Source organism: Rhipicephalus microplus, chromosome 8, assembly GCF_043290135.1.
Source record: "Rhipicephalus microplus isolate Deutch F79 chromosome 8, USDA_Rmic, whole genome shotgun sequence".
Classification (NCBI taxonomy): domain Eukaryota; kingdom Metazoa; phylum Arthropoda; class Arachnida; order Ixodida; family Ixodidae; genus Rhipicephalus; species Rhipicephalus microplus.
This window is the reverse complement of record NC_134707.1, coordinates 69,788,842-69,799,189: the sequence shown is the minus strand read 5'-3', so window position 1 is coordinate 69,799,189 and position 10,348 is coordinate 69,788,842. Positions and strand designations below refer to the sequence as shown.

General features: G+C 43.2%; 1 long non-coding RNA gene across 2 annotated transcripts in view; it reads left to right on the top strand.

The window, feature by feature from the left end:
- The first annotated feature begins 1,955 nt into the window (after positions 1–1,955).
- Positions 1,956–10,348, top strand: part of LOC142768591 (uncharacterized) — a 76,290-nt gene continuing 67,897 nt past the window's right edge. Inside the window, exon 1 of one of the 2 annotated variants that reach the window (XR_012885347.1) lies at positions 1,956–2,082. This is a non-coding gene — a long non-coding RNA (uncharacterized LOC142768591). Of the gene's footprint in view, positions 2,083–2,560; positions 2,672–10,348 lie in introns of those variants that run through there. The other variant, XR_012885348.1, reaches the window with a different exon arrangement.

The window sequence follows — 10,348 nt, the reverse complement described above, 5'->3', positions numbered from 1 at the left end:
CCATGGTTTCAATTAGCCAGCAACACGTTGTAGGGGCGTATGCTGCTTGCAAATCACAGGTCATCATGCGAACAAAACACACACACACACACACACATTTATATATATATATATATATATATATATATATATATATATATATATATATATATATGTATACTTTTTTGTGATGACCATTAGAGATTGGAACCGGCTGCAAGACAAGCAAGTGTGCTGTATAAACGAAGAATTGTTTTATTTCAGTCTGTAACCCCCCTGCTGTAACGCCTTTTTGAGCAAAGCGGGGCACTCACCGAATAAAATAAAGAAATATATATATATATATATATATATATATATATATATATATATATATATATATATATACATATATATATATATATATATATATATATATACATACATACATATATATATATATATACATACATACATATATATATATATATATATATACATACATACATATATATATATATATATATATATATATATATATATATATATATATATATATGAAATCGTAAGGAACGTAACGAATGATTATTCTATGAATTTTGCCCATAGATATACAAGTCTGTTAGTAAAGGGGCTTAAAATAAAATATACGTGCGACTACTGCACATCCACAAGTGTCGGCCACTAAACAAGGTTTTAAAGAATTAGCTTTGCCTGTTTGAAGCTGTTTCTGCTTATATGAGTCCGTTTTGTAGGTGATCCCATTGGATTAGCATACACATTGCCGTAATACAATTCAGCTCGATTAAAAAAAACGGATTGCAGATAACAGCAGAACTCCGATGGTGTTGACAAGCGATAATCCCTTGTACTGTACTCTTTTTCTGTAAATGTTTCACTATACGTGTATTAGAGAAGTCGTCGAGGTGATCGTCACAGGTATATATCAATATCGCATCAAGACTCGTGGTTCTATCGCGTCTGTTGCTTCGGTTTTAAAGGGGTGAAAGACAAATCTTTAGGTAGTTGCTTGGTCATCATAAAGCAATAGCAGTGCACCATTTTCGAAGCCCGTCTAAAGGAACTTTTTGTCTGCCCTTTTGAAGTCTGCGCTGCATTTGCCTTAGGATGAACAGATGAAAGCCGTCAATACTAAATAGTTTTTTGTCTCAACGACCCCTTAGTCTTAATGTGGTATGTGCCGCATTGTGTTCTCCCATAGCTAAACTCAATTCCATTTACATAGTTTACCAGAGAAAGCTGTGCAAGCAAATGATGTATACATGATTTTTTGGTATTTTTAGACAGGTAAAATGTCCAATATAATTTCGCTTGTTAGTTGGCCATTGTTATATGTTTGTGCTTGGAGTAATTGATTGTGCCATTTCTGTGACGACCCTCAAAAGAGGTTTAGCTTATGATTAAATAATAAAATAAATATCGAAATGAATTAGCCGGCACATTAAGGGAACCTGAGGTTAAAAGTGCCCTTCTCAGGTATGTATATAAAAACGTTATTAATATCCTACAGAGTGCGTCTCATCACGCAACCAGCCGCTCCAATGTATATGCACCAAAAAGTCACACCACTCGGCCACATCGTCAGCCTGCTGGATAGCCCAGAGTTGGTCGACCAGAAGGGCTCTATACAGAGTTGGTCGGCCAGAAGGGCTCATCCAACGTGGCAGAGTCGTTAGACTCAAGTGTCACCGGGCACACAGCCAGAGCATGTGTTCTGACGTGGACGGTCAAAACAAATTATGAGTGTGCCACCTTATGATTGCACCGTTATTGCTAGCAGAGTTGAAGCTAACAAAGATAACATTGTTTGAATGACAGCAATACTGTCACGTAATTAGTCGCGTGCGAGCTGCCTCGGGCTAAAAATTAAGGCTGAAACGACTGGCCACGTCAACAGCTCACTCAAACTGGTCTGACAGGCTCGGCGACAGCAACTTCCCGAAATATGTCGCTTGCTCGAAGCAATTCAGTGCACGCTCACTCGGGGAACTAATTAGGAACAGACACGCGCTACTCGCACGCTTTCGAAACGAGAAAAGCTAAACAAATGCAGCTTCGTTAACAGCACACAAGGCTCATGCAAGCGGTCCTCCGGCGCTTTTGGTAAGTGTTTTCGAGCAGTGTTTACTTTGAATGGTGACGTGGAGCGCATTTTAGGCGCGTTTACGGAGTCGCCTCTTGAGTCGACGGATTGATTGATTGATATGTGGGGTTTAACGTCCCAAAACCACTCTATGATTATGAGAGACGCCGTAGTGGAGGGCTCCGGAAATTTAGACCACCTGGGGTTCTTTAATTGAGTCGACGGAGTTATTTTTCCTTATTTTTCTTAACACGTCGCAGATGTTGCTACAAAATTACATCCCGCGGATGACAACGTGCATCGATAACAGAGCGGCACACCTTTTGATGGTAACTGCATACGTACGTCGAGCTAAACTGGCTTCGCAATTAGCAACTCAAGGCAATGTATTCAAGTTGCTCTCATTTCAGGCATCGCACTTACGATTATGACAGTAGGAGAGGGTTTTTTCAGCCGGCTTCCCTGGGTCGGTCGTCGTGTCTTTTGCCGAGCCGCTTTTAAGAAGATCAAGCCAGGCGACTCAAAACATGGTGTGAGGTCCCTGGTGGACACGCAGAGACCAGAAGCAGTTCCGTTGATGCACGAAGTCAGACATTGCCTGAAAAAAAGGTAGCTAGTCATTTTTACGTGCTGTTGGTTTTCTTGGTCCCGAAGGAGTCTATCTACCGAGTGGTCTCATCATAATGTTGGAGAAAAAAGATAGCTCTTCAAGATAGCATGAAAAACGTTTTGTTGAGCTTGACAACAAGGGCGTATAGGAGACTACACTGTCCTCGGGTAAAACGTTCATCGGCCAAACAGGGCGCTGCCTGAAGAGCCGACTGAGGGAACACGAAAGAAATCTTAAAAATGAAAGGAGAATTCACCTCGTTGACCACGGCATGACATGCTCGCATTGTGAACCGTGATTCTGGTTTGGAAAACTCTTACATGGAAGTACGTGAAAAATGCCTCGCGTTCTGTTATACGAAAATACTTTATTTTAGGTCCAGCAGTTGACTTAGGGTGAGGTGTAGGAAACGGTGATGCCCTCCAGTCCCTTCCCAAGCTCCGTCGATAATGATAACGGCGTTGGAAACATTTTGTTTTTGATCAGGAAAGCAAGGGAGGGGTGTGTAAGTGACACTTCCACTTTTTCTGTACAGTAGTGAAGTTTAATTTTTATTTTGCGCCTTGTTTGAGTTCACTTTTCGTTTTTATCTACAGTTGTTGTTGTGATGATGCCCCTGCGCAGTATGTTAATGTGTGAAGGCGTGCATCTGCCTTCAATAAAATCAGTGTGTACCAGAGCTCATCTCTTTCTTCCTGTATAATTGGTTCAGTTGCGCAACTCAGAATGGTTTTTATGTCAAAACACCAAGTCGCCCACAGACAACTCTTTTAAAGTATTTGGAGAGCCGAATATGACGACAGCAACGTGATGTACTCTAAAAAAACGGAAGAAATGAAGCACTCGTTTTTTTTTTGTTTCAAATAAGGAAGTACTTCGTGTGCCGACAGTTCAGGCACCTTATTTACGACGTTGCTTCAGACTGCGGCGCAGCGCCTTAACGCAGAACGCTACTTTCTTTTCTGTGGTATGTTCATAATGTTACTCTTATTTGTTTCTTTTTTTCTTGTTGTCAAATCTAGCGCTAATTGCTCGTTCTTCGGTGCCGCTGACGCTAAGGGCTCAACTGTCAAAGGATCACCCTGTAATGACACGATTTCAGCGAGGCAGCGTGAAGCTCCACTGTTTTTTCTCCGCGCGAAACGTATACGATCACGACGTCCGGGACGACGAGCGGCTTATGAACGGCTCTCTTTCTTGCTTGTTTTCAACTGCGGTGTGCTAGAGAAGTGTTTATCGGCAACACGGTTCTCCCAAATTAACGCGTGAACATTTAATAAAACCCACCTCTCCCGTTTCCCCCTCCCCCCCCCACCCAATTGCGGCTTTGACAAGGCACTTGCGATGAGGTATAACAAAGCACTTTCGATAAAAAAAGAAAACAGAAACGCTTTTTTCTCGACACTGAGGCGCCATTTCAAACACCTTCCATCGCCTCCTTACGGAAACGCTTTACACATTCTCAACTCCTTTTCAGCAAAAAAGTGACTAAGGCTTCCTCGGAAACGAGTTGCTTTCACGTGCGAATGCTTCTGTATTCAGAGTTCAGTGACAGTGTGCTGTTGAATACAACTTGGTTTTCGATTCTTTAAAAATGCGCTTTTTCGAGGGCAAGCTGTTTTTGAATTATTCAAAGAATGGTTGGAAGACACCTGACGTACGTTTAGTGTAATTTTTCTGTATTTTTATTTTTCTGTGTTGCTGCACTTAGTTGCATTTAGTTCGCGACTGTACCTCTTCTGTCTCTATTTATGGTGGGTTTGATTTTTGCTTCTAAGTGCCGGCCTGTCCAAGAGCAGTGGCCGCTTCATTGTTGGGAAGCTAAGCACAGTACTACTTCAATGAGAACATTTAAAAAAACGGAAAAAAACGCCATAAACAGAAATTTTTCACCACGTTAACAGACATTCGAAGTAAAAATTTACGCTTACTTAGAAACGCTTGTCGGGGAACCAGTTGCTAAAAAACCTTAAACTGGGCTAGAGTCGGGACATCAGAGCAGGAGGATAGAGGGCAATCACAGCGTTCATCTTGTTTTTTTCTATACCAGCGTTCCGTCTGTATCCCATTCGAAGCTTTCATAACGCCTACTGAAGCGTGCCCAATATGATATCATACGGGGTTTCGACACACTGTAACAAAAATATTCAGTTATGTCAATAGTTTCTGCTTATCGCTATTGCCCACAGCTACGTACAAAGCAGAATCTATCACTGAAACGAAGCTCTAAAGAAGAGAAGAAAAACGAGAAAAAAGGGAAGGCAGTGAGGTTAACCAGATGCTAATGTCCGGTATGCTACCCTACACTGGGGTTTGGGAATTTTTACGCATGCAGAATTACGATCCCTTCATCCTAGGTTAAGCTTACGGCTCCCAACAAAACTACGACGAGGTGACGCTACTGTTCTGTGCAAATTATGGTTGGGCGCCGCGTTTACCTGTGAGTACGTGTCTCGCATAGGGATGGCCGAGAACGCCCCCCATTTACATTTCGGAGATGAAGAGACAATTCGACACGTTCTATGTGATTGCCCGTGTTATAATCTACAAAGACAGTACCTTTCTAATACATTCGACAAGTTAGGTGACTAGCCGCTGTCAGAAAGAAGTATACTGCGCCATGGACTCATCCCTCATTATTACAGAAGGCCGTGCAAGCGCTATTGGGCTTCTTGCGAACTACTCACCTGTCGGAAGAACTCTGAGTGGATTAGTTTTGTGAACTTCTGTGTCCGCGTTTCACTCTTATTTATTCACCTATTTCTCATTTTTACGCTTTGAAAGTATTGATCTAAGTTTATCCGAAGAATGAAAAATGATGTGCCACCTCGACCCGATGTGCGTGCCAAGGTATGAAAACTATTCAAAGTTGGATGACAAAATGTTGATTACCGCGTAAAGAATGACATAGTATTGTGAAATACATACCAGTAGAACATATGTCCTCTGAAACGCTGACAAAATCTAGGTTTCGTGCATATGATGAGCATGTGGAGTACATACTTGCGTTGGAACGCCAAACATCAATAACTTTGCCGTGAGTAAATTTTACTTGGAGAATGCAGCAGAAAAGCAGTCCCTATACTAACGACTGGTTCTTCGATGTCACCTTAGAGCACCTCAAACAACTCGATGTGAAGATATGTGAACTACAGCGTTGAATCGTATGGCACACACCCACACCATGAGGCCAGGTTTTCACTCGGGACTCACTCGCTGAGCCAGACCTCTCACAAAAGCTGGAAGTGTATCTACGTTGCAATTTGGGAGGCTAACATACGAACCGTTTCTTTCAAACCTGACAAGTTTAACAAGTAAGGGAGCTGACAATACTTTTTTATTACGTTTCCTGCGAATCTCCGTAGTTATCAGTAGAAAAACGAGCAAATATTCCACTCTTAGAACGCACAAAACGTGTTATGTGTCTTCTTGCGCACTGCTGATTAGAGCGAGCAGTACAATCTAGTCTATCAGAACGTGAATCGGTGTTTGTGAGGAAATGTTTCAAAATACTGCATGGTGGAAGAAATATGCACAAAAAATGAAGGTCGCAAAAAGTGCCATCTAGCAGGTCAGTATATACGACTGATAACTCCGAGAGTTTATATACAATAAGAAACATATGAAGTACTCGCGAGAAGAATAATAATAATAATAGTAGTAATAATAACAAATATGAGATACGTCGTAATGCCGGGCTCCAGCAATTTCGTCCACCAGGGGTTCTTCAACATACGCCCAAATATGAACACACAGGCCAACAGCATTTTCGCCTCCATCGATAACGCAGCCGCCACTGCCGCAATTTGTTCCCACGACCTACAGGTCAGCAGCCAAGTGTCTTAGTCACAGACTACCATGGCGCGGCACGCGACAAACTTAGAAACTAAAAATAAGCTTGAAAAAAATACAGCGTTTATGGACAAGAGCTTAACATTGCAGCATAACCCGCAACGGTTTTGTAAAAAAACAGATAGGTTGCCATGCGTAAACCACATTGCTGGCTTAGGTTCAGTTATTCTTTGGTGCATGGCGATAATAAACCTCTTTCTCATGGAAATATAGTTACCAGCAGTTTGCGAGGGTACTAACTCCTACCCCCCAAGTTTTACGAGCAAGAACAGTGATATGTATATTTTGTGTAATCTGTTGCTCTTCAGCATACAATAACATCGCACAGCACACAGATCTTTAGGATTTTGCCTCCATCGAAATTCGACTGCTATGGCTTCGATCTAACTTGTGACTTTCGGATCAGCAGTCGATTGCAGTACTCGCCCTGCTCCAGGGGTGAATAAACTTGATTTGCCAGTCAGCGCTCTTCATATACACTTTGTGATTCGCGTAAATTTGTTTGAGTCTCAACTGCAGTTAATTGTAATGAAATTTCTTAACGCTCAGAGAATATGGAAGAGAAAGATTTTCGTGAAACGGGCAAAGTAGCGTGACCAACCATCATATACTGAAAGAATGAGTATGGGCCAGAGAAGGTGCATAAAAAAAGTGTCGTGTTCAGAAATCAGTCATTGGCATTCATCAGTTATTTTTCTTTTTATTTTTCTTAAAGACTCCGGGGTTCTCTGGTACTATTACGCGTTACCTTGAGCGAAGTGGCGCAGCAACTCAAATGACTAAACACTGGGCGGCACGCACATTGAAAGCAAAAGAAGTGCTGCCGATGACAGGGAAAAAGCTCGACTTTACAGGTGACTTCCGAGAACTGCTTGATTCACGGCGTTCTTAAGCCGGTTCCAACAAGCGCGATCAATACGCGCTCGTCGCAGGACACGTACGAACCGCTGGCACGCTTTAGCGCACAAAGCAAAAGCTATACGTTGAGGTTTTCACCGTGCACCTGGTTCGCGGAAGAGCTGGGAAGTCCGGGGTCGGTCTCTTGAAACGCACCTGGCGTCGACTGGGGCGTTGTCTTTTGACGCTGGAATTACGAAATTAGTGGAAGGCTTACGTTCACGCTTGACAGCACTTCTTCGTTTCGAATGATGAAATGGCAAACGCGATGAGGATAACTACCCGATGCTCCTTTTCACACCCCTAATTGTCATCTTAGGAGTTATTTTTACTCAATACTGTCGCACTAAAAGATGGAGTAGAATGCAGAAAAACGCAGTCCGTTGAAACGAACGAACGAAATGATTTCAATATTAGCTTCGAAGGTTGTAGTCAAATGGCACTAGTTAGTCTTTCTCGCTACTAATAGAAATTTATTTGTGACAATTAGGGGTCCCATATTTCGGACATGAAGCTTCCAGAGGGCCCGTATGTCTTATATTCACTGTGATCATCATACACTGACACTGGTTACTAAATATTCACAGATATATTTAATTAGGGGCAGCAGAACTGACCGAATAAAATAGCAAGTGTGAGAGTGAATCGGCTGTAAATGATAACATACCTCATGATTTTTTCCGGAAATTGTAGGTCTTGCAGATGCTTAGGATGGGAGCTTCAGTTGAGCTAGAACTCGATGAAGTCTAACTCTACCGCAGTTTGTTATTCGATGTCTAGCCCACCCTCGACCTCATAGAGGTCAAAAATAAGTGTTCGCCTTTCTCTGCTTTGAGCATATAGTTTCAAACATTCCTGTCAGAAAATTTTCTTCATGTTCCAAGCATTGTGCTAGTCAATTTTCATGCCATGCAGACAGCGAGTAGAAGCCTACGGCATTTTAGGGGAGAAGTTTCAAAGGGTCGAGCCTTGTCCCTCCGACGTCCTTTGTCCTGGCTTGGACGTGCTGGAAGCAGCGGCCGGGAACACGCCCGTAGAAAAGGAAAGCGGTAATTGCGCGTGCGCTCGTGGCAAGCTGTTTATTTTGGTGTGGCGCTCCAAGAGCTATAAAGCACGCTTGCTCCCGGCTGACGCTTTTGTGTTCATGGAGTGTACTTCGTTAAGAATGAAGACAGGACGGCTTGCAGCGCGGCTGCGCGGGAACTCAGTCCAGAGTTTTGGGCTCGCAGAGCGGCTGCAGCATGGCAGCCCAGACAAGCGTGGATCTAGACTTGCGGGTTCGCGAAGCTGCAGTGATGTGGGAGTGCCCAGGACAGTAGAGAACACCACAACCCTTTCATCGAAGCTCCTTGGCGCTCTGTGGAGCGCCGCTTTTGTCGACCAAACCAGGGCAACCCAGCACTACCGTGAGGCGGTGTCGGGGCAAGTCCTGGACGGTCCCTCACAGGACGCCTAGGCCCGGCCCCCTAAACCTGCGAATTTATTCAATGACGTTTATTCCTCTTCCTCCCCCTCATTTGGGAAGTAGAATCCACCCACAAAGTTATGAAAACCAACAATGATCAATCAAGCAACGCTACTACAAAATTGCATTTCATGATTATACTTTAATCACACGCTATTACTATACTTTAGACTATTTTCTGGTTATCTGTATATTACATTAACTCATCCCGATATATACTACTGCGTTTACAAGTGAACTCATCGTGAGAAGTAATGACCTCTCTCAGCTCTTCTTTATAACTGCGTTATTTGACCATGTTCCCGCTTCTCTACGTGAAGCAGAAACATGGTCAAATGGTGGTGGTGATTTTGCTACTCTATATAGCAGTGAAATTACCACCTTGCCAACTACTTGGGATGCAAACACATGCTGAAAAATATTTCACAGCTATAATTCAGAAGCCTACAGCAGCTCCGTCATGTGCAATTTCCTATCATTGAATTTTCCCTATTCTTCCTTGCAATTCTTTTTTACTGTTATTTATAGTCGTTCTGCTGCAGTCTTTTTAGGCCTGAACACCGCTATCATGGATTGCAACAATGCGCTGCCGTCCGGTCGTTACAACCAGTTACTTGGTAATACGCCTGCTGCAGCCTACTCACGCGCAATCATTTGTCTTTGCTCTTTCTCAGCGCATGACATCGTTTCGTCTTTCGCCATTAGTTGATCGATATTTGGAGTTTAACGTCCCAAAACCACTATATGACTATGAGAGACGCCGTAGTGGAAGGCTCCGGAAATTTCGACCACCTGGGGTTCTTTAACGTGCACCCAAATCTGAGCACACGGGCCTACAACATTTCCGCCTCCATCGGAAATGCAGCCGCCGCAGCCGGGATTTGATCTTGCAACCTGCGGGTCAGCAGCCGAGTACCTTATCCCCTAGACCACCGCAGCGGGGCATCTTTCGCCATTTAGGCTGTTTATTTCGCCTCACCAAGCCATATATCATCGCCAGGTCCAATAAACAGCAAAAAAGTTAAAGTAACCTGTACGCATCGCATTCGTTTGGATTTAGGGAAGCATCAAAATGAGAGTAAACTGACTAAAAAAATTTCAGCACATCTAGGAAGTGAATGATGATGATTGAGGTAAAGCGTCCGTAAGTCCGTCCATGGTTCCATCCGTCCGTTCATTCTTAACCTTAATGTAACGGTTAGTTCATAACCATAAAATTCTCACGGCTTTCCGAGACGATGCTGGAGGGGAGAGGGGGAGGAAAGGCGCTTAATATACGCTTAATATGCGCCGCGTGTACGCATACGTGACGCTGAGAGCTACGAACGGGTTATGAACGCCTCTCTTGTTTACTTTCTCTGGAGATTGTTCGCAAAATATTTATTCAAAAACCGTGAACTGCGAGAATGAGGGCGTAAAATTATTCAAATCCCACTTCCCGTCTCGTAAGTCAGCTGCGAAA